The sequence below is a fragment of the Mesocricetus auratus genome, unplaced genomic scaffold, assembly GCF_017639785.1.
Source record: "Mesocricetus auratus isolate SY011 unplaced genomic scaffold, BCM_Maur_2.0 Super-Scaffold_2245, whole genome shotgun sequence".
NCBI classification, from domain to species: Eukaryota; Metazoa; Chordata; class Mammalia; order Rodentia; family Cricetidae; genus Mesocricetus; species Mesocricetus auratus.
Window position 1 is genome coordinate 3310560 of NW_024429180.1, and position 25263 is coordinate 3335822.

Sequence of the window (25263 nt, forward strand, 5' to 3'; positions counted from 1 at the left end):
GACTATGCCTTTAATAGCCAGTGGGAGGCTTTGGGGACCCTTATTCTTACCACAGCATCAAAAAACTCTTATCACATTTGTTGTGTGTGTGTGTGTGTGTGTGTGTGTGTGTGTACGTACGTACACACATCCCCTGTGGAGGCCAGAGGATAATTTGCAGAAGTTGGTTGTTGGTCCATCCCTTTTCTCATGTGGATCATAGGAACTGAACTCGGGTCATCAGGCTAGACAAGTTCCTTCGCCCACTGAGCCATCTCCCCACCCCCACTCCCACGATTTTTTTGGTTAATCATTTCTAGGAAAAATAACAGTGTCTGTCTGTCCATCTGTCTAGTTCACCCATGACCAGCTCCACACAGTCCCAAAGACATGCACCGAAGACTGTACTAGAGCCACTTAATGAAGGGGGCTTTGGACATTTTAACTTCTTCAGTAGACTTCTATTGGTCACTCCATGTCCAGATGTCCACAGCTCACGGCATTCGCCAGTCCACAGACTCTAAGAAGGGGCTTTCCCATCCCAGGGAAATGCAGAAACCAGAGGCTGCAAGAGACAAACTGGGGGGAGGGGTATCTATGAGCAAGGAGACCCCCACTGTGAGTCGGGGAGTTCCCAGGGAGAGTCTGATGCCACCCAGTCCAGAGACAAGTCCAACCCCATCAGGAAAGTCCAGAAGACCTCAGGACCAGGGCTCGCTGAGGGCTGGAGGATCTGAGGAGTACTGAACAGACTGACCAGGGACTCCCATGAAGCCAGAGCTTTGCCACTGGTTAGCCAAATGTTCCCAACACGAAGAAAACCAAGACAGCTATGGACTCCGGGGAAAACCAAATTGGGCAACAAGGAAAATTAGTCACGGTGCTTACGTGAGCCACCTGGCTCCTGACACGACTCGGTGGTCACTGGTCACAGCAGAATCCATATTGGCAGCACGGCAATCGATTAGCAGCCTTTTAATGTGGAGGGTTTGCGCATCATTAGCCGTCATTATTGAAAACAAGGCCAGGTCTGAGGGCCACTCTTTGAACCAATATAGATTGTGAATGGTAAGCCTAATGTGTGTATGTATATGTATACAGTATACTAAAAATGGTAAGTCCTAGGAGAGCATGTGACTCCCTTCTAAGACATCTACTCTAATCCTCTAAACCTGGCTATAATCCTAGGTGCCATAAAGAGAAGGCCGGTGAGCATAAACACCATAACAGCAACGTCTGGGATACACAGTGCAAATGACAGGCTTTCCTCACATGCAAAGGAACTCCTAAAATTAAGGAAAATATAATCCAATAGAAAAAAATGGGCAAAGGACAGACAGAGCTTAAAAAAGAAATTCCAACAGCTGTGAACCGCTGCAAATGTGTACAATACCAACTACAAAGGAGAAAGCTGGAATTGCGCAGTTGGGGAGTAGAAGCAGCAGGAGGAGGAGTTCATGGTCACCCTCTGCTTCTGAGGCTAACCTGGATGTATGAGACCAAGGTGGGTTACACATATACGAGACCTTGTCTTTAAAAAAAAAGCATGAATTAAGAAAGCACAACAATGCCAGCCACATTTAAAGGCTCACACCTTTTATCCCAGCACTCAGCAGGCAGAGGCAGGAGGATCTCTCTGAGTTCCAGGACAGCCAGGGCTACACAGAGAATCCCTGTCTCAAAAAAGAAAGAAAACAAAACACAAAAATGGTATCATCCGGGTGTCACGGATCACACCCGCTATCTCAGCACTGGGGAAGCTCAGACAGGAGAACTGCCCGGAGTTCAAGGCCAGCCTGGACCTGAGGAAGGTTTCAGGACCATGTGGGATATGATGTAAAACTTTTATTCAAAGGAAAAGGTAAGGAGAAGAGGAAAGGAGGAGACCAGTATCCAAATGGTCAGCTCAGGAAAGGTGAAGCCACCTCGCAGGACTGTGGGGCCCCAGGGTGTGAGAGGTAGCCCTTGACGGTAAGGGCAGCAATGCAGTCACGTCAGCCCATCTGAACTCATCCCTCTTTGCAGAGGTGGACCGTGGGTAAGTTACATCCTCCTGTCTTCTTCACCAGGGCCAGCCACAAAGCTTGGGTGACTGCAGAACAAACAATTGATTCTTTGTATGGTCTTATGAAACCTAACACAAGGGAATCTGTAAAATACTCTCTCTCTCTCTCTCTCTCTCTCTCTCTCTCTCTCTCCCTCCCTCCCTCCCTCCCTCCCTCCCTCCCTCCCTCCCTCCCTCCCTCCCTCCCTCCCTCCCTCCCTCCCTCCCTCCCTCCCTCCCTCCCTCCCTCCCTCCCTCCCTCCCTCCCTCCCTCCCTCCCTCTCTCTCTCTCTCTCTCTCTCTCTCTCACTCATACACAGACCCATATACACCAACTCCAGAGAGGAGAAGACAGCAACATCTGGATCAAAGTAGACCCTTGGGACAGCATGGTGGTTCATGCCTTTGATTACAGTACTTTGAAAGTGGATCTCTGTGAGTTCAAGGCCAGCCTGAACTACACAGAAAGACCTTGTCTTCAAAAAAAACAACCCAGCAAACAAACAATAGATCTCAAAAGGGGAGGGGAGGGGACTGCCGTAGCTCGATTACAGACAGCTTGCCTAGCACGGCTAAGGCCAAGGGTTCAGTGCCCCAGCACAGCAAAGGGAGTGGGGGAACAGAATAAATTGGGGTCATTACCAGAATGTCTCAAGCTGTATTTCCTCTTGTTTCCCAGGATGAGGGGATTCTCTGATGCTGACCCAAGAATGTCTGTTCTCTCCCTCCCAGGCATCAGCATAGACTCAATTAAGTCTATTCCAACCACGGACGTGGGCTGGAGAGAGGCTCAAATGGAGAAGTGCTTGCCAATCAGGCGTGAGGTCCTGAGTTCAGATCCCCAGAACAATGCTGCACACCAGGAACCCTAGTGCTGGGGACGTGGAGATAGGGTCCCTGGGGCTCACTGGCCAGTCAGTCTGGCTGAATCTTAGCTCCAGTTTCAGTGACAGACCACCATGTCTTAAAAAAAAAGAAGTGGAGAATAATGATTGACTTTTGACTGGTGGGGGGATGCCCTTCTGTATGTATGTTTCTCTTACTGGCTGATGAATAAAACACTGCTTGGCCAATAGAAGCAGGAAAATGGGGCGGGACATGGTGATGAGGAGAATTCTGGGAAAGGCAGGCAAAGAGAGACGGCAGGAGATGCCATGTAGAGACCGGGAGGATAGGTCGCGCCAGGTGTTCTCTGGTAAGATAAGGCCACGCAGAAATTCATAGATTAATAGGACTGGGTTAGTAATTAAGAGAGAGCTAGCCAGTAAGAAGCCCTAGTCATCGGCCAACAGTTTATAATTAATGTAGCATCCGTGTGTTTATTTGGGGCAAGGCGGGTGTGGGACCTGGCAGGAAAGAAAATCCAGCAACATGTGGCCTCTACATTCAGTGCACATGCATGCATACACACAGAGACACATACATACATACACACACGCACACACTACAGAGCCCTGCAGAGACCTGCCCTCCCAGCACTGATCTTGCTAGTATCACATCGGGGCTTTGCAGAGACATCTCTGGGACACAGTTCACAGGGGGAACAGTGGCTCCCCTTCTCCACTGTGCATCTTCAGGCTGAGAGCAGTGCCCTAGAGGCGAAGAGCCAGCCCTCATGCACCCTGGTGCATACTGGCAGAGGCTTCCCTGGATTGTAAAGTGCCTTTCTGACCACACGGCCAAAAAGCGCTACACGTGAAAAGTATCTTTAGCAAGATGGATACAGTTTAGCTTGGAGAGAAAACAAAACAAAGCACCTTTGGTCACTGATCTCACCTCTAGGACTTACTAATTCAGATTATTTCCAGAGTGTCAATGACACTCGCTGCAGCTTTGTTCTTACCAGCTGACTATCCCAAACAACACAGACGCCTGCCTATCAACAGACATTTACTGATCATCAATGGTGCCCACACAAAGAGATCCAGAATGTGGCTCTCTGGTCTAGTATATGCCAGGTCCTAATCCTCCATGCCCAGCATAGCTTAAAAAAAGAGGACTAAAGAGATCTGAAAAGTGTTTGTTCTGCAAGCCTGAAGACTTGAACTTCAACCCCAGAACCCTGCAACTGTAACCCCAGCCCTGGCTAGGGGAGACCACCAGCATCCACGGGCATGCAACTGTAACCCCAGCCCTGGCTAGGGGAGACCACCAGCATCCACGGGCATGCAACTGTACCCCCAGCCCTGGCTAGGGGACCACCAGCATCCAGGAGCATGCAACTGTAACCCCAGCACCAGGGAGGGGAACCAGAGGATCTCCAGAGCTTTCTCAACAGCCATCCTAGCCAACCCATGCATGATCCATTCCTGGATAGATAGGGTTTCTTTTTTATTTAATTTATTTATATTTTATGTATGAGCATTCAGCATGTATACCTGCATGCCAGAAGGTGTCAGATCCTATTATAGATGGTTATGAACCACCATGTGGCTGCTGGGAATTGAACTCAGGATTTCTGGAAGAGCAGCCAATGCTCTTAACTGCTGAGCCATCTCTCCAGACCCACCCCCTGAATGGATATTTCTCATGTTTTACAACATCCCTCCCTCCCTCCTTCCTTCCCTCCCACTGTGTGTGTGTGTGTGTGTGTGTGTGTGTGTGTGTGTGTGTGTGTGTGTGTGTACATGAGGTACAACTGTGGCATCCAGGGGTCAACTTGCAGGAACCAGTTCTCTCCTTCCACCATGTGGGTCCCCAGGGATTGTACTCTTTTGGGTCATCAGGCTTGGCAGCAAATACCTTTACCCTCTGAGCTGTATCCTAGAAGGATAATTTTGTTTGTTTTGTTTTTCGAGACAGGGTTTCTCTGTATTGTTTTGGAGGCTTACCTGGAACTCGCTCTGCAGACCAGGCTGGCCTCAAACTCAGAGATCTGCCTGCCTCTGCCTCCCAAGTGCTGGGATTAAAGGCAAGCACCACCAATGCCTGGCTTAGAAGGATAATTTTTAATGGTGGGATTACCACATTAAAGTTATACTGGGCTTGTCTTGGGTAAGAATGACAAATGTTGCCAGGTTGGGAAAAACCAATCCTTTCTCAAGTCAACTTTCCATGGATAACTTTGTTTTCATTAAATCTTTTCTTCACAGCACTATGAACAGTATTTTTTTCAAAAATGTTTTATTTCCTTGTGGCTGGGGTGATAAGACCACGTTACCCAAGCGTGAAGCCCAGAGCCCAAAGCCCCAGGACCCTCACAAAAGCAGACATAGCATCTATGATCCCTGAGCTGCTACAGGAGATAGGAGGTGGGGGAGAAGAGGGTTCTCCCAGAAGCGTGGGCTAGCCTGACACAGTGGAGAAACCAATAAAGAGACCCTGTCCCAAACAAATGGAAGTTGAGGACCAACACTCAGGCTGTCATCAGTGTGTGTGTGTGTGTGTGTGTGTGTGTGTGTGTGTGTGTGTGTGTGAAATTATACAACAATAGCACTTTTAAAGAGAAACTCAAAAGCAAGCCGGAACACTAACTTACAAGTGTGTCAAGTTTTTGGAGATGCAGGACAACAAGGAGGCAATAACTACATCTGCCCTGGGGGCCATTCTGACAAGCCCTTCTTGGCCCAGAAGCCAGCTCTGAAATGCTTCCCCTCAGACAAATGGTCAGATCACAGAGAAGGGACATGAAGCTGGTAGGGGGAGCTTGTTTCCTATTAAACAAGAATCTAAAGTGCTCTAAAAGACCAATAAAGCTGTCCCAGAGGTCGCAGCAGGAGGTCGAAGCACAGGGAGAAGCCCAGATGTGTTACTTTGTTGTTTAATCAAATACAAACTGCAAGTCTTAAACCTCCAGACTGACTCACAGGAACCTCATCTTTGGCTTGTGCACATCTGCAGAAGGCACCCAGACTCTCCAATCTTTCCATCTAGAACAAAAATGCCCCTAACTGCTCTCCCCCAAATGAGTCCCAGAAACATTGCCCAATGCCTGTCAGACAGACACAGTCCAGGTGCTCAACTCCTCTCCACGTGGCTCAAACAAATGTTTCTATCTGGCCAGCCAATCGGCTAACACACACACACACACACACACACACACACACACACACACACACACACTCCCTGAACTATTAGTTTCAGGGTTCTTGGGGGGTGCCATCCCTGACCCGGGAACACACAGGGGCTCCAGACAGCAGGACGGCCCACAATCCGGCCATTTACTCTCAATTAAGCTGAGGGCCATAATCATGGGTGTTTAGAGGTCATGCTAAGTTTAATTTATAAATAACCAATGCATGATATCATAGTACCGAACAAGCGAGTTCTTTTCCTCGGTCTAAAGGGGTATTTGTTTTGAAGCTCTAGAAGCTCCCAACTTGGAAGACCACTGCTAAAGCACTCATGACTTTGCCAGACTCTGTCACTGAAAGAACCACTTCAGAAGAATAAGGAAAGCATGCGCACGCGCGCGCGCGCACACACACACACACACACACACCCTGGAAGGGTTAAGGACACGGACAATGCAGACCTGCCATCAGTGTGTGTGAGTCCACATCTCCACACCCCAGCCTTTCATAAGCTGAGGTCAAACAGCTCTTGATGTCAGCTCGGGTCTGAGAGGTTTGGAGTCCTTTCTCCAGAAACTCTGAAAGACAGCCTCGGTTTTTGTTTTTTTGTTTTGTTTTGTTTTGTTTTTTTGCTCATTCAGCAGATTTGTGAACCTGTAGCCTGGTCCAGGCCCTCCGCCTTAGCTAGGCAGAGGTTTCTCTCTAGTGCACAAGAAGAAAGACTGGCTTGCCGATACCCCTGAGAAAGCAGTCCCCATGCCAAACGCTGCCCAGCTACCGCCCAGCCGGCAGGGCCCACGAGAGTGTTAACTACAGCCGCACCAGGGCCCTGACTTAGGCAAGCTTTCACATTTAAGACTGTGCTGGAAAAGGAATCCTGCTCAGGCTATGACTCCAGAGGAGCAAGACAGCAAGTGAATCCCAACCCCCACCCCACTGCTGAAAGCCTAGGGGGCCTGGGGGGTTGGCCATAAAAGAGATGGGAGGGGCCGAGTCCTCCAGGGCCCTAAGTGCTTCTAAACTCACCCTGGGAATCTCCAAACGATAAATATCACAAAGCAAGTCACCCCTCCCCATCATGTGAACGGAGCCAGATTCTTCTGAGCAAAGGTCAACAGGAAATGACCTGAAGAGACCTTTGACCTTAATCGTGTTGATTTAAGGGTTATTGAGGCCAGATTATGGGGGGGGGAATCCACAAAACACATGTAGACTAGATTATAATTGAAAAAAGGAAACACCTCGGTAGGGAAAAAAATTAATTAAGGACAGCACAGGATGTTTATAATGAGGAGGTGGAGGCAGATGTGGGAGCTAAACCTCTGCTCCACTTTGCTGTGAACCGAAAGCTACTCTAACCCACCACCATCTGCTTCTAAAAGTTTAAGGAAAGTTAAATAAGGCAGGAAGAAGAAAGGGATCTGGGTGAGAGGCTGGGCAACCGAGCAGACGCTATGAGTATGTCGGTCTTGCCTGATTACCTTTCTTGGTCTTTTAAAACACACTCAAGAGTGGTTTTATTGTTTTTGCATTCAAAAATAAACAACTGAGTCTGGTGTAGCGGCACAGGCCGACGATGCCAGCACTTAGAAAAAACTGCGACGGGAGGATGGCCATAGCTGAGGCTAGCCAGGGCTGTGCAGGAAAACCCTATCTCAAGACAACAGATGTGGTGACGCGGAGCTTGTAATCTTAGCACTTGGGAACTGCAGGCAGGCAGATCAGGAGTTGGAGTCCAGCCTAAGCTATGCGCACTTCCTCAAAATGTAAGTCAAATAAAGCAAGAGCCACACCACTAGGGCAGTTTCTCCAGAAGCCCTGCTGAAGTGACTCGGGAGCTGCAAGGAAGCCCCATGGTGACCTCCTGCCACAGACTGGGAGCCTGCCGCCAAAGCTCGCTCCTACTCGAGGATGCACTTCCTGACTTGGGATCTGCTACACTGATGCAGGGTTAGGGCTTACTGCACCTCAGAAGACAACACACCCCACTTCTTTGAGATCTCTCACCCCTCAACGTCCAAACCTAACCACCTGATGAAGAAAGCGGCCCCTCCCCTAAGCACGTCTGGATAAGCAAAGGGGCATTGGTTCCAACGGTACAGCGGGAATAAGTTTGCAATGCCGTGTCCTGTAAGTGAAAGTATGTCACACTCGATTTGGCTCACACGTGTGCCAGCCCAGCCCAGCCCTCTAGGGTGGGGATGAGGAACTCTCCAAGAGTCCCTAGTCTCTAGAAATTTTTATTCTAAAATTAGCAACCACAGTGATGATACCTTTAACCACACATCCAGGAGGCAGAGGCCGGAGAGCTCTGTGAGTGTGAAGCCAATCTGCTTGACAATAGTGAGCTATAGGCCAGTCTAGGCTCCACAGTGAGACCTTGTCTCAAAACCACAAAACAAAACATAAAGAATAAAAATACTAGTCACAGGCCGGGCGTTGGTGGCGCACGCCTTTAATCCCAGCACTCGGGAGGCAGAGGCAGGCGGATCTCTATGAGTTCGAGGCCAGCCTGGTCTACAAAGTGAGTTCCAGGACAGCCTCCAAAGCTACAGAGAAACCCTGTCTCGAAAAAAAGAAAAAAAAAAATACTAGTCACAAAGACGCCACAAACGAGTTATTTAGAACCCATGAGTCACACGTCAGTGTATAGTATATTCCTTCAGTGTATAGCATACTTCAGTGTATAGCATATTTGAGTATATAGTATACGTCAGTATATAGTATACTTCAGTGTATAGTATATGTCAGTGTATAGCATACTTCAGTGTTAGCATGTTTCAGTGTATAGTATACTTCTTCAGTGTATAGTATACATCAATGTATAGTATATTTCCAGATATAATATACGTCAGTGTATAGCATACTTCAGTGTATAGTATACTTCTTCAGTATAGTATATATATTTCCAGATATAATATACGTCAGTGTATAGTATACTTCAGTGTATAGCATACATCAGTGTATAGTATACTTCTTCAGTATAGCATACTTCGGCATATAATATATGTCAGTGTATAGTATACTTCAGTGTATAGCACATTTCAGTGTATAGTACACTTCAGTGTCTAGTATACGTCACTGTATAATATACATCAGTGTATAGTATACTTCAGCATATAGAATACGTCACTGTATAATATACATCAGTGTATAGCATATTTCAGCGTATAGAATACGTCATGTATAATATACGCCAGTGTGTAGTATACTACTAGACTCTGCTTTAAAATATGGGTGAAAGCTGCCACTCAGAAACGAAAAAATGTATTTTCAGTGGACCACAGGAACATTCACACGGTTGAGTCAGCAGTTGCATCCATGATCCCTCAGGTGGCTGGAAGCCAGTTTCCATGGTCACACCCATTGGGCCTTGCCTCCTGGCGTCCACACTCTGTGAAGTCACCTCCCGCTGCATCCTGGCTGGCCCTGTGACCAAGCCCACTGTGGAAATGGCAGCTTAGGACTTCTAAGACTAGCTCATCAATATCACCACAGTTCCCATCAGGGCTTCTCTGAGAACACTCGCTCCACCATAAGCTGCGATCCAAGCTGTGGTAAGCACCACCCTGCCCGTGGAGCCCCTTGGATCTTATCGTCCTAGCTGACATCTTTATTGCAAACGTGTGAGCCAGAACTGCCATCCAAAATCCACTCCCAGAGCCCTACCCCACAAAGCTACAAAAGGTCACTCACTGACACTCTCAGCTACTAAGCTTGCTGGAGAGTCATAAACAGCAATGCCCCTGTGCCTGTGTGCTCCTCCCCATAGCGACCCTATCTTACAGCTCCTTTGTGATTTGGTTAGCACTGAAACCGTATGTAGGAACTTACCAAGTCAGTCAATCCTGGACTCTGTCTCTACTGCCCTTCACGACATACCCTGCAACCCACAAGCAGCTCCTCCAAGGGGTCACACAGACCAATAAACGAAGTCCTCACTTACAGGAAGCCCCTTTAAAACTTATTTTCTGTATTTTTAGCCTTACAAGTAACCAGCATAAGATATTACTATACACTAAGGAAAATGGCTATAAAAAAACAAAAAAGAAACGGGCTGACAATACTAAATGTTGGCAAGGACTATTTACGCACGAGACATCAACACTATGTTCACATGAGAATTTGCGCTCGTGGTAGCTCTGCGTTCGCAGATAACACACTCAGAACTGCCCAACTGGAAACAGCCCAGTGTCCTTCAGCAGGTGGATGGCCAGACACCTTCGGTGTGTCCGTGCGATAACCACTACTCAGAAAGCGAAGCAAAGCAACTTTCAGACACTCCACAGACTTGGTCTCTCAGAGAGTAATGCCAGCTCAGAGAGGCCAGACTCAACAGGCTATGCTTGTGTCTTCATGTGTGACACCTGGGCATGATCAAGCTACAGTTAATGAACAGGTGACTAACAGGGGCTGGAGAACCAAAGGGCAGCCCAACGGACATTTCAGAAGAGATGGGAATGGCCCATATCCCGACTGTGCAGTTTCTGAGACAATTCTGCAGGTGATAAAAGACACAGTGCTGTATACTTAATGGGAAACAGTAACCTTGATAATATTAGTATAGATAGTCCGCATTAATTTTAAATATACACCTTATGTATGTATACATACGATACACTTTTAAAAAATTCTCTACAAGAGCAATATATACTCTTAACCACTGGGTCATCTCTGTAGCTTTTATACATACTTTTTTTGAGGACTTTTATTGTCATTCTAGCTGGCCTGGAACTTTCTATATAAACCAAACTGGCCTCCGACTTACAGAGATCTGACTGTCTCTGCTTCCTAAGTGCTAAGATTAAAGGCATGTACCACCACACCCCTCTGCAGTTGTCTTTCTTAGAAGCGACTTCAACTTATTTCTGCCTTAAAGAGAAATATGTCCACCTCTCAAATTGCCTTCAGGGCCTAAGCCCTCTTGACTTCCAAGTCTTTTCTTTTTAAAAGTGCTGGTTCAAGCCGGGCGGTGGTGGTGCACGCCTTTAATCCCAGCACTCGGGAGGCAGCAGGCAGATCTCTGTGAGTTCGAGGCCAGGCTGGACCGACAGCCTCCAAAACAATACAAAGAAACCCTGTCTTGTAAAACCCAAAAAAAAAAAAAAAAAAAGTGCTGGTTGTAGGGACCTTCAGAAGCAAGCTGTTTAAACCCATCACGTGTAACCACAGTACTCCAGCATCTTGCTAATAATTACCACTTGTCATCTAGAGACAGGGTTCTCGGTGTGCTCGTCCCCCATGAACACTCTCCTAAAGGCCAAAGGTCGTTAAGGAACCCAGATGCAGGAGAGAGCACTCCGGGCATGCACGACACTCAGGGTGGGTCTATCAGCCCACACATAACACCACACACATCCACTTGCACAGATGCTCAATAAAAATCTGCTGTCAGAGAAAACGGATTCCTTCCTGAGGTCACAGGAGGTTTTCTTTATCTGTCCCTGGAGCACCTAAGAGCATCCATCTGGGGCACCCTGGGGAAGAAAGCATGGCCCACCCTTAACCGGCCCTTGCTTGGGCTTTTCTCCGGAATGCTATGAGCACCAAACACCATTGACCACGTACCCCACAGAGTTAGCCCGGCCTTTCAACTGTCAGGAATGTCTCGACCCAAGAGAAATTCATACACATAAATATTATTACGTATTATGCTACAAGGGCTCTGTTCTATTCACGGAGGCAAATAAAATGACCTCCTGCAAAGTGCCCCGTTCTTTAAGATAGTATCCCATGCACTGCTTGCAATTTGTGAAGCGTCCAGGAATCTAAGGTGATGGGATTGCCGGATCACTCGTGGACATACCATGAGACTTTCATTAATCAGCCACTGCGCGGGAAAACCATGGCTGAGGCTTGAGACATCACCGCTTCTGACGTGCAGGAACTGACCGGCAGGAAAAAGCAAAGTTAGACATAAGGGAATAGCTGTGCACAATGACAGTGGTGTCCCTGAACCATGAACTCCATAGCGGCTCCCCAGATGAGTGGCGTCCCTAGCCCGTATGTCTGTATCCTCCAACAGTGTCCTCCCTCCCAAGGTGTGCCAACGGAAGAAAACAGACATCACCTTGGCCAGGACTTTGATGGATGGCCAAGGCTTGGGTGTGCCAAACTGAGTATCTTTCCTGTCAGCAAACTAGAATTATCACACAAGGGCTCCACTCACTGGAGACGGATTAGGGCTAACAACTTCAGTCACTGGCATTTGTGACAAATGGGGACGGCAGAGCAGGGGGCGAGCCTTACTTACCATGTGTGGCTACACAAATGCACAGCTCCCCTTCCCAGGATTCCCTGGGGCTGCAGGCAGCTACACTAACCACACTCCCCCTTCTAGATGCACAGCCACGCTGTGCAGTTACTCTGAGTGGGCATCAACTCTCCCCTTGTCCCTGACAGATCACAAGTGCAGCATCTGAGCAAGCAGGTGTGATGGCGCTAGCCTGTGTGCGACCCCAGCGCAGAGCTGACAGAGACAGGAGGGTCGGGATTTAGTAAGGCCAGCCTCAGCTACACAGCATACTGAAAGTCAGAAAGGGCTGAATGAGATCAAACATAACAACAGTAGTAATAATAAACTTTTAAAAGTCAAATACTGCTGTGCTCATGAACTTCCCCAGCTTCAGCAAACCCCTAGCAGTCGGGGAAGAGACTATGCGTTCTGCCCATCTTGTAAAGCAACTGATGTCAGGGCTCTCCTCACCCAGGAACGCACGCATGCCTGGAGGGGACAGGGAAGGGGGGGTAGGGTTAAGATGCAGTCACGGGATCTAATCCCAGCAGGACTGAGCTTTCCTTCCCAGGACACTGGGAACACAAGGAGGGCCCTGGACGGCGGCTGGGTAGGCAAGAGCATTTGCTGCTCCCACACAGGACCTAAGTACAGGCCCCAGCACCCACACCAGGAGGCTCACAAAGACCTGTGACTCCAGCTCCAGGGGGATGCCCGGCGGCTTTGTCATCTGTGGGCAACGGCATGCATGGAGACGCGCGCGCGTACACACACACACATACACACACACACACACACACACACACATGCACGCACGCACGCAGGCATGCACAGAAATAATACTAACCCTTAAACAAAGGAAGCTGATGTCCAGGAAGAAGTGAGACCAGACACAAGGTGCCACACCACATGGCTGGAAGCCATCCCAGGGTGCCCCTGCTCTTTCTCAGTCTGCTGCTGCAAGCTAAGCACTAAACACTCTGCCACCCTGCCGCATGGGGCTCAAGCAGGGCTCCTGCCCTGCGGGTGAAAGTAAAAGACAGAGGGAGATGCTCATTCCATGGCTACGGGCGACACTGCAACAAGAACGCCTCAGGCAGGCTAACGAACGCTCATCAAGGACCGGGACCGGATGGGCTATGCTTGCTGCCAGGGAGCCACAGGGACCTGCCTTGCCGCCTCCACCTCCCCAGTGCTGGGATTGCAAGCACATGTCACCACGCCTGTCCTTACATAGGGCAAACTCTTTACCAAATGAGTTATTCCCCCAGCCTTGGGAGTTTTGGGGGGGTGGATTTGTGTGTGTGTGTGTGTGTGTGTGTGTGTGTATGTGTGTGTGTGAGACGCTGAGGCTCTAACACAGGGCTTCCCACATGCTCAGGAAGCACTCTACCACTGTGATGGGGGAAGCCCTTCTGTGTATATGTTTGCCTTATTGATTGACTGAATAAAGCACTGTTGGCCAATGGGGAAGCAAGATAGGTGGGACTTGAAGTCCAGGAGGATTCTGGGAAATGTAGTCAAGAATAGAGAGTCGCCATGTGATCCCAGGAAGAGAGGATACATCAGGAAAGATGGAACCTTGGAAAGATAAGACCTTATAGAAATATATATTAGTAGTCATGGGTTAATACTTAAGACAGAACTAGACAGTGAGAAGCCCTGGACATTGGCCAACAGCATTGTAGCTAATAGAGTCTCTGTGTGTTATTTGGGGTTGATGCGGCTCTGAGACCTGGCTGGCGGGAAGAATGCATGGGCTATGTCCCCAGCCTCCTCAATTGCCTTTGAAAGGTTGTATCAGTTAAATGAAAAGATAAGAATAGTGTTGATCTACATTCTGTAACTGCCCGCACACATGGTTTTATCCACAGCTGCTGCTAAAATCCCTTCTCAGAATATACAAACGATATCTATCCCCTCCTCCTAAGGTCGCAACGACAAACCAGGGCACAATTGCACCAAAGTTCACTCTGGGGCACCAGTGGGTTTAGTGGGCTTATTTACAGAGCACGGGTGAGGGGCTGCCTACAGGGTGTGGGTACTCCTCCCCCAAAAGGTCACACCAGGGTTTTTGTCCAGCAGTCATAAGGGATTCCCAGTAGCCATATAGATGGAGCTCCTCTTCCAGATCTTTCTGGACCTGTACACCCAGCCCCCGCCCCAGGACCCTATGCCACTGGGGGCAACACTGCATGCCAGGCGTCACATGCCCCGACTCAAGTGAGGGTCCCCTAACCTCCCCACCTTCTGTGAGTGGGTGTGAACAGCCAATCACCCCCACTGGGGTGATTGATTTCTGCGAGGGAGCACAGGCTGGACACTCCAAGGCACAGAGCAGCAGTTCTCAAGCCTACGGGTCTCAACCCTTTTGGGGATCGAATGACTCTTTTCGTAGGGGTCGCCTAAGACTACTGGAAAGAAACAGACATTACATTACGATTCATAACCGTAGCAAAATTACAGTCACGAAGCAGCAAGGAAATACTGTCGTGGTTCACCACAAGGCGAGGAACTGCACTAAAGGGGGGCAGTGCCTTGGCACCCAGTCTCCTGCAATAGCAGCAGCAGCAATCCACCCCCTGCCTAAGTGTCAGGACCCTGACTGAGTCCCGTGCTCGTCACTGAGTCAGTGAGGTCACATTCTCATCAGTCACCTCTTCCGTGAGCTCCTTTCCGACTTATGGGACCAAATAACAGGAAGCAGCCCAGAGGAGGGGCTTGTTCTAACCGGAAGCAGCCTGCGGGAGGCGGGGCTCGTCTTAGCTCACAGTCTGAGGGGACACAGTCCAGGCACCGCAGGTGACTCCATGGTGTCAGGATGCATACGTGCAGGGCTCTTTGCCTGCTTACATCTCTGCAGAGACAAAAACCAGGCAGCAGGCGGGAGATACGGCAGCGTAAAGACCTCAAGGACCCACATAAGAGCCTGCTTCCTCCTGCAGGGCTGCGCTGGGGCTTCTGCAGCCCCCGACTCTTACAGCCGAGAGCTCCTCCCGCTCGGCCCCTCCGGGATCTGGTGCTGCCAGAGAACTGAGACCCCGAGTAGGAAAGAAATCCTCGTCCTCACCAGCTCAGCAGTGTAACGGGGTGGACGCCATGGCATCTCCTTCCCTTAAAGAACTTGGGCGTGGTCCACATCACCTCAAGGGCTGGGGGCCTCTTCCAGGATGGTGTGCAGCGGCGCCACCCCCGAGAGACATCATCCAAGGTCACCCAGCCAAATGGTTTGCCTACCCATAAAAAACAGCGTTCATCTCAGAGCAACGGGAAGTGCCCATTGTCTCAAGTGTCCTTGACCTGTTGCTGAGATAAAATATCCCAGCCAAAGCCGGGCGTTGGTGGCCCACGCCTTTAATCCCAGCACTCGGGAAGCGGAGGCAGACGGATCTCCGTGAGTTCGAGACCAGCCTGGTGTCCAAGAGCTAGTTCCAGGACAGAGAAACCCTGTCTCGAAAAACAAAACAAATATCCCAGCCAAACCAAAAGTGCCGGGGTTGGTTTCAGCTCACAGTTAATCCATCGTAGCATCCACAACGAGGTGAGCCAAAGCAAAGAGAGAGAGAGAATGCCCCTCTCTCCATTCAGCCTAGAGGATGGCACCGCCCACGGTTAACACAATAAACAGTCTCCCAGAGGCTATCACCTTCTATGTGTATATGTATATGTTTTACATATGCTTTATATGTGAGATAATTTAGTTTGTTTCAAGTCTAAATCTTTTCTTTAGGCTAAAAGGGGAATTGTAGGTAGAGATATCTCATATACCCGCAGCACTGGCCACGCCCGTTTGGGTGCGGTCCCAGGTACTCAGGGAGAAGCAGGGATAAAGGTCACAAGGAACGATGGGTCAGGCTCTCTTGGGGCTGCGGTCCAGGTCGGAGACCAGCAGAGCACTGACCTCAGTCCTCCGCCTCTCGTGTAAGGGACTTTTCTCTCTCTCTAATAAAGAATCACACGACGCCCCTTCCCGGTATCCTTGGGGTTGCTCATTCTCCATCTTCACCTGACTGACGACGGAGAGTAACTATCACACCCACAAAAATCACTTTGCACAGAAAAATAATCGGGAAACAGTTTTTCTCAAGGACAGCATTAAATGGCGGATGAAAGACAAACTCTTTCAGTGGTTTTTTGAAGGGGAATCCTCCTGATACAGCCCAACTACTCCAGGAGGAACAGAAGATGGATGGATGGATGGATGGATGGATGGATGGATGGATGGATGGATGGATGGATGGATGCAGTTATCACAGGTTAACACTACTTAACAGACCAGGCGTCGATTGTGGAGCCCGCAGGCTTCCACAATGCACTTACAGGCTCTGGCTGAATCTTCTCTCTCTGTTCTCCTTTCTGCCCAAACCAAAGTCCAGCTGCTGCGGCCACAGGCATCCAATCTAGTCTTTGAGGCCCTTTTGAACATTCCCTAGGACACCACCCCCATCAGCAAACTTCCCAGATGCTGGGGGCTTCTGGGAAGGAACTTTTCTCAGCAGCAAAAGCTTAGAGGAGCCCAAGCCACGGCTGCTCAAACCCCGCCAAAGCGACAGCATGAAGTATGGAGAAACCGTCAGCTACAAGGGCTAATTGGGCCCCAGCTTCTAATTACCCAGAGGTAACAAAGCTGAAGGGCAGAAAACTCGTTAGGAATGACAGGGCGGAACGGAAAGCCCTCCTCAACGACACTGGACACTCTGAGGCCCTCCTACCGTTACCAGAGGCCTCCATTTGGTAGGTTAAAGATCTCATCAGTCAGACGCTCTGCTCCCGGCATACAGGGACTCTTAACATGTTCCCGTGTAGTGTGAGAAAACAGGACCTACCCAACAGGACAAAGAAGGAGGCCAGTTACAGGTGGGGTCCTGCTAAGGACAGGTCCCACCACTCTGGCACCTGGGCCTCGTTTCACAGACTCTCGGTCCAGTTCACCGATGTCTGTCATTTATAGTAAGCGGATAGGACAGTCAAAATCTGGAACACTCTTCCTGACCTCGTATTACTCACCTGCTCCAGAGACTGCACGCTCCAGAGACAAGACTGCTTCGGGAATGGAAGCCAAGGAGCACCTGTAGATGCCCCGTGCGCCTCACTGCTGTGGTTTTGGAATTTCACCAGAGAGATGCGCAGTGGTTAAGGGCATGCCTTGCTCTTGCAGAGAACCCATGTCCCGTTCCCAGCACCCAAACTGTGATGTTCACAGCTGCCTGTAACTCTAGTTCTGGAAACGTCTAACGCCTCTGGCCTCTGTGAGCATCTGCACTCATAGCTACATACAATTACACACACACACAAATAATTTTTTCTTGTTTTGTTTTGAGGCAGAGTCTCTATACAGCCCTGGCTGTCCTGAACTCACCACTATGTAGACCAGGCTGGCCTTGAACTCACAGAGATTGCCCCTGCCTCTGCCTCCCGAGTGCTGGGATTAAAGGAGGGCACCATTATGCTTTGACACAAATGAGTTTCTGAAAACAAATGTTAAAACTTGCTTCTGCCCAAGGGGGCCCAGTCTGTTGTTCTTAACTGACTTCAAAACTACTTCTTCCTAGTAACCCTTCAATCTGTGAAACAATACAACCTAATCTGAATTTCCCCAGTCTTCCCAAGCCAGTTTAGTTGGGGAAGAACGAAATCGTCCCATGAGATGTTACTACCAGACCATAGCCACAGTAGTTTATCCCTTCCTCACACACAAGAATTGTTTTCTTCTCCACAAGCTAAATGCATTTCCTGACCATTAGCACATTCAATAATCAGATTGTATAAAGTGTTTCACTAGGAAGTCGGCTCTTCAAAAGACACCAAATAAATAAATAAAATGGTGGTGGAGGGCTTGGTGAGATGGTCCGGCAAAGGAAGGACTCCTGCTGCCAAGCTTGCCAGCTTACGTGGTAGGCGGGGAGAATCGACTCCGGTAAGTTGTCTTCAAACTGTCACATCACACTGTACCGTGCATGGACACACAGACAGACAGACAGACAGACAGACACACACACACACACACACACACACACACACACACACACACACACACACTGTAGTAGGTATTTACAAGAAGTGGACATACAATTGACTGGGGAACACATGAAATGATTCCAAGGGTCGCCATGAAAATACAAACTAGAACCATAACTACTACTACACATCCCCCGTAACGGGCCAAACTGAAAAAGACTGAGAGTCGCAAGAGCAGGCAGGGGTTTCTGGCACCTGGCAGGTGGGAACCTAAAGCAGGACAAAGCCCTGAGAAAACACACAGCAGTTACGAGGCCCAACGCAAACGATGAAAACATACCTCCACGCAAAGACCTGTCTGTCCACAGGACCTTCCCTCACGGGTACCACACTCAAGACAACCAGATGGCCGGCCACATCTTGGTGTCACAACCCAGGTACTGCGAGAATCACTGAGGAACACAGAGGAATCCCCTGGAAAGAAGACAACTAAGAAAGTAGAGCAGGAAGGAAGGAGGAAAAAAATAATAAACCAGGAATAAACACAAAGCAGAAAAGAAATGACACCTGTGCCCCGCTACAGTGGAACTGCAGAATGCCACAAAGAAAGCCCGGCCACCATTCACAAGCAACAGTGAACGGGTGACATGAGAACCACCATTGAGAATTCCAAACCCTGACAGTCCATCCTCCTGAAACAGAGACATTAAAGGCGCTCAGAGAAGGAGGGTACCACCCCCAGATGCACTGAGAGTTCTGAGAGGCAGAGCACCCAGGAGGGAAACACCCAGAAACCTCTGCAAAGAGGACAGAGCACAGCCGCCCAAGCCACCCACACCCAGGAGGACCGGCAGAAACCCATTCCAGTCAGGGAAAGTGGCCAAATGGACACCAAAATATTAACACACGTATTTGGTAGGAGGTGGCAGGGTTACAGGTAAATTTTATTTTCTCCATGTTTTCACTGTATCACTTTTACGTAATGTAAAAGAAAAAATGAATGTATATTTTTCATGTCAGCCAGCTTTAAGAACCAAAGTGTTCGGTTACAAAGAAATGAATATATAAGTCAAATATCCAACTGTCATATCCCAGAACTGTAACCTACTGATGCTGTTAAATCCCCCCCTAAAAAAAAAAACTCAGGAACTAATTTAAAAGAGCATTGAAAGCTAGGCATGTTTATTCACTCAACAAATATTTATCAAGGGTTTGCTGTGTTCCAGGCACTATCCTACACCCGGAAATAACAGGGTGAGAAGGAAAAACTGAAAGCATTATACCACTGACTTCTAAGTCTTCCTTTGAAGTTGAGAATAAATCACCTTTATGAAAAGTATTTCTCCAAAAGTCTTCAGGCAAAACAAAGTGACTTTTGCCACACATACTGCGTTTATTAACTAACACACAGCAAGAGTTCACTGAAGAGAACCTAGTTGGGCCTGAGGCATTTTTGTTTTAATGCATGCACAAGTGACAGTTTAACACAGGAAACTAACTCTGCGTAAGTGATGAATCCCACACTAGTTCCAAATATTCAGTCTATAATCTCAACACCACAGCAAAACTGGAACCCCACTGAAAGCTGTTGACCATGTGCCCAATGCTAGTCAGGTGTATGGTTGTTGGTTCTTTTTTTTTATTTCACAAGTACAAGCTCTGAGTACCATGTTTAAACAATGTATCAACCGTCCACTCTGTCCAAAGCATCCCTTCAAACATTTCCTACCGAATCAAACAGGGAAAGCCTATCCCCCACCGAAAGTTAATTTCTGCCCCCACTGGAAGTTAATTTCTCCCCACTGAAATTTTGCTCGGGGGCTTTCTGATTTAAAAACAAAAGCGACAACTGGCAGAAGTAGACGGAGAAGCAGGCATTTCCAGTAATCTTAATGGAAACCATTTGGTTAACCTTGGCCACGTGGAAGTAGTTAACAAGGGTTCATTATAACAAACCTGTGTCACGGAGGGCTGAGTGAGGCCTCAGAATAAGTGTCCACCATTAAAAGGCAAGAAAAAACAGAGCAACCACATATGTTCAAGCCTACGAGGAGAGCTCTCCTGTGTGTGTGTGTGTGTGTGTGTGTGTGTGTGTGTGTGTGTGTGTGTGTGTGTGTCTAATCCAGGCTAGCCTCAAACTCATTCTGCAACTATAACCAAGGACGACTTTGAACACCTGACCCTCCCACCTCCAGAGTGCCAGTGTTACAGGCAGGTGCCAGCACCCATGCTTTATCAGTGGCTAAGGACAGGACCCAGGATGAACACTCCACCAAGTAAGCTTACACCTCCTGTCCATCAAAAGCACCATCGCACAGGAGAAAGCCAGCCAGGAAGACCTACAACCTCCCGAGGTCCTCCTCCTCTCCCAGGCAAGAGGCCACCAACAGCAGGCACACCTCCCAGCCCTTGGAAGAAAGGACTCCAAGGACTGTAACACAGGGTTGTGGGAGCCCTCTTCTTTAATGTTAGCATCTTCTTTCAGAGAGAAAGTACAGTTCAAAAAATCCATTATCTGCAGCCAGCCAAGCCAGTCACAAAAGATTGGTACAATCTTTTGTGCATCAAGAAAGCAAAATATGAAGTCCCTGAGAAGTCAAGTCTCCTTGGTCCTCTGAGATGTCCACAGGCTGGTTTTCCAAAGTAATAAACCAGCATGCAAAAATTAGTTTTTGTCTTTCCTATCTAGAGTTCATCTACTCATTTTGTCCAAGTGAAATAAACTATTAGGCATTCTTTTCCTTTTTTTTCTTCTGTTACTGAGATTAGAGGTAAGGCTGACCTTGACCTTGAACTTACTGTATAGCCAAGGCTGGCCTGGAACTTAAGAGCCCCCTACTTCTGCCTCCAGGACGGTACGATTACATATGTGGTCCCTATACCTCAACCTTTTCCATCTTACTTTTAATCTTCATCTTTAAATTTTTTTCCCTTAGGCAATGTCTTTAATGAAGAACAAGACATAAACACTGCTCAAAACAATGATCCCAGTATCAATGCCCAGAGAGTATCAGTGTGGGAAAGTACATCATAAATAGGTGGCGTGTGTGCACGCCTATCTATAACCCTAGCACTCGAGGTGGCTGAGACAGGAGGATCTCCTGTCAGGGATATTCTGCAGGACCCTATTCTCACAAAGAAGAGGGGATGCCTTCCTTGTATACCTAACTTCAGGAGGATCCCCGACATACAGAACTCCTGCATCTAACAGCACACCCCGAATCAGAGGCTCACACCAAGTTCTCCATTCACCCCATGAGGTAGCTACCTCATCGATGACCAAATATTTCTAGCTTCCTGTGGCGTTGGCAGACATCTGCTCGCTATCTACACCGCCAACTCCCCCAGTAGACCAGTCACTGCCCAATAATGCTTCTATTTATTTTAACCAGAAGCAGAGCTATTAGCCAGACATACTAAAAACACAAACGTTCCGTTGTGCTTGGAGTAGGTCCAATATTAGCGTCTTGCTGCAGATCGATGCTGCGGGAATATAAAGTGAGCTCTGTGGATGCCATATCACCCACAGAAGACAAGCATCGTCAGGGACCCACCCACCAGAAAGGCTGAGGATGAGGCCCCAGCAAGAGCAGTGCCAGGGAGGGAAGTCGGCGGCCGGCCGCAGGGATTTGGGAGCCCCACCTTATCCTTAAAAAACCGAACCAATTTTAAAGCCAACACCCCACTAAAGCTTCCAGAACCCAAAATGCTTTTTTTCTCTTTCTCCATTCCTTGTTCAGATAGAAAAAGAAAAGCAAGTCAGCGCTGGGGAAATGTTCTGAAGTCCCCACGTGCGAGCCACATTAAACATGGTCCAAGGGGCGCGCGGGGTGGGTGGGTTGTAGGTTAGGCTCGGGAAAACGCTGCCTACTAGAAGGAGGGGATGAGGTCTCGGGGATACCCAAGGCCAGGGGCCAAGGCTATGGGAGTCAGACGCGGGAAACCGGCAAGGAAGAAGGCTGGAGCAAAAAATAAATGAAACAGCCCGAGGCCACCGAACTCCGGAGAGGGGGAGGGGTGCGAGAGGTTGAGCACTGTAAACTGTTCCAGATGAGAGGCAGCCGTTCGCTCCCACAGCCCCAGCCAGCAGCGCGTCCCAAACCTCGTTTCTTTGTGAATCGTCCCCTCCCTTTTTTTTTTTTTAGGATATTCTACAACCCACCCACCTCCGCGCCCCAGCAGCTGGTCTCACGGTCCCATCAATGAAACTCGTACCCCCACCTCCACGACTCCCAAGTATAAAATCATTCGCTCAGAGGGATCCGGATGGATCACACGGCTGAAGTTTCCCGAACTTACATCGTAAAAAACAAAAAGAAAAGAAAAAAATCACAATCAGAAGTTCTGAAATGCCCCACGCGCAAAAACAAGAAAAATAATTACACATTCTGTGCTTTCAAAAAAGGAAAAAAAAAACCACAACTTTCCCCCCTATAAGGCATGCAACAGCAAGGATCTAACTTAAAGAGGGTGTGTTCCTCTTTGTCACCCACCGGGAGGCTCTCGCCGCGCGTGGGCGAGCTGCGGTGACCCGGCGGCACGGTGGCACCCGCGCCACCGGCCCACCTCGGAGGCCCAGGGACCGACCTCCAGGGCCGAGATTGCAGCCCGAGGTCCGGAAGAGGCGTCGGGGGCGCTGTCACCCGGCAGGGTGGGATAGGAGGAAGCGGGGGAAGGGCGCCCGCGGAGCGGAGGCCAAAGCGGGGGAGGGGGGACCCACAAGCTCGGAGCCCCACAGCCCAGGTCCGCGGAGGTGAGCGCCACGGGTGCCCAAGGAGCCCCGGCTCCCACTATTGTTGCGGGGCCCTGCGGCCGCCGGCTACGGGCGGGATCGTCCCCACGGACCCCCGCAGCCAGCTCGGCCCGCGCCCCGGGCGGCGGCCGCAGGGACTCGCACAAGTTGCCGCGGCGGCCGGGTCCACCCTGGCGGCCGCCCTCCAGCCGCGGTCATTGTTCGCTGCGCGCCTCCTACCTCGGCGGTTCCGGCGGCTCCGGGTCCCGGCTGCGCGCTGCGGGCTGCAGGGGTTGGCGAAGGCGCGGCGGCGGGCGAGCGAGGGGTCCCCAGCGGGCGGCTGGCGGGCGGGCGGGCGTGAGAGCGGGCGAGCTAGGCTGGCGGCGGCCGGCCGAGGTCCGAGCCATCAAAGGTGGCGCGGGGCGGAGGGGAGGGCGGAGCAGGCGGGGTGGGTGGGGAGCGCGCTCCGGGTCGCCGCGGCCGCCTCGACGCCCGGCCGGAGCACCCACTCGAGCGGAGAAGAGCGGCGCAGAGCCGGCGGCGGCAGCGGCAGCGGCAGCGTCCCCGCCCCGCTCCCCGCAGCTGCTGCGCCCGCGCGGGGACCAGCCAGCCGCCTCCGAGCCTGGGGAGCGGGAAGTGCCCGCTACCACCGCCCTTCCCTGGGCCTGGACCGGGCCTTCGGCAGGGGGAGCCTGGGCACAGCCTGGGGACAGCAGAGAACCACAGCCCCCTCCAGCGTCCGAGCGGTGACCTGCGCCGGCGCACCCGGCCCCGCCCCGCCCCGCTCCGCTCCGCCCGGGAGGCAGGTGCGCAGAGAGGTGGACCGCGCGCGGGCAGGGCAGGGCCGCGCCGCCCAGAAGCGGTGCCTTTACTTGGGCGAGCGGCCAGAGCCGCTGTCCGAGCTGCGCCACCGAGCCGAGCGCGGGAAGAAGAGCCCCCGCCGAGACGGTGTGTGGAACGCGAAGGGGCCGAAGAAGCGCGTACCCGAGGAGCCAGCGGCAGCTGGCGGGAGATCCGTGGCACCCGGGACTCCTCAGGTCGCTTCTGGAAGCCCGACACCCGGCGAGATGTCGCGTGGAAAACGTTTTGCAGAGACACTCCCTCCCCTCCCCTCCCCCGGCCACTGGCGCAGGCTTCCGGCACCACCCTAAGCTGCGCGGGATTCAATACCCGAGGCGCAGGTGCCGCCTCTGATGCTGCCTGGGCCCAGAGTCCGCCACCAGAGCTAATCCCACGACAGTGTCCACCCCCATCACCCGTCGGCTAGGGGACAGCAGAGTGCCCCGCCGAGGGGGTGGCTTGCAGGTACCCTTCTTGTTTTCCAGAACTTGGTGATGTAGCAGGAAGAATCAGGACAGAGAAGGCCCAGCGCCTAGGTGACTTTCAGTCTCTGGTGCTACCCATCAGGTGCCGGGGATTTGTTTGTTTGTTTATTTGTTTGTTTTTTCCATTTACCCGCCCACCCCTTCCCAGCATCTGCTCTCTTTCTGCGGCTGGCCAAGGTCTTGGGCCATTGAGCCTGTGGAACAGACAGCCTGGTCCTGCTGGAGTCAGAGGCTGGTGTGTCTCCGCCTCTAGCGCCAGTCTGGCTCAGAATCTGGTCACTTTGCTCCCTGGAGCAGTTCACTGACCAGCAAGCCCAAGGGACACATTTTACAAAAGAATGGCTTCACCGAATGGAAACTGCCCCCGTGGGAAGGGAGGTTTGAGATGGGAGAGCTCTGTTTTCCAGAGAGGGGCACCTGTAAGTGGTTTCATCACGGAGGGTAGAGAGCTGCTGCCGAGGACTGGGTCTCTTTCATGCCGCACACTCAAAGTCGAGTTCCCCTGGCTCGGGAGAACCACACAGGCCTTGCACAGTTTGCTGGAAGAAAATGGGTGGGTCTGGAGCTGGCTCTGTGGCCAACCTGTAGTGTGGCTTTACAAGCACGGATGGGCTGTTTTCAGCCAATAATTTTCTGTAGTGGTCAGACCACCACCTGCAGTACTCAATGCTAAGGAATGGAAATTCCTACCCCACCCCACCCCACTCCACCCCCCAGAAAGAGGCTCCTTATGTAGCCCAGGCTGGTCCTCAGGCCTCTACCCCTTAACCACTGGGATTGCAGTCTGAACCACCAGGCCCAGTGAAGGAATACAAATTATTTTCTTGATAGGCAGTCCTGGCCCTACCAAGCCCTCACATCCAGGTAGTCACCGTACCCGGGGAAGCACTGTACCAGCGTTCAGACCTCAGACTCACAGAGTCTCTTCACAGGAACAAGAGATCGTCATCGACACTGCCCAGACCAATGCCTAAGTT

The 25263-nt window shown here is 50.4% G+C and overlaps 1 protein-coding gene across 3 annotated transcripts in view; it reads right to left on the bottom strand.

The window, feature by feature from the left end:
* Farp1 (FERM, ARH/RhoGEF and pleckstrin domain protein 1) overlaps positions 1-24052 on the bottom strand; it is a 228054-nt gene extending 204002 nt beyond the window's left edge. For 2 of the 3 annotated variants that reach the window (XM_040744462.1, XM_040744332.1), the window contains exon 1: positions 23202-23344. The gene's annotated coding sequence lies outside the window, so the exon portion shown is untranslated. Of the gene's footprint in view, positions 1-23201; positions 23345-23945 lie in introns of those variants that run through there. The other variant, XM_040744380.1, reaches the window with a different exon arrangement.
* Between the last annotated feature and the right edge of the window lie 1211 nt (positions 24053-25263).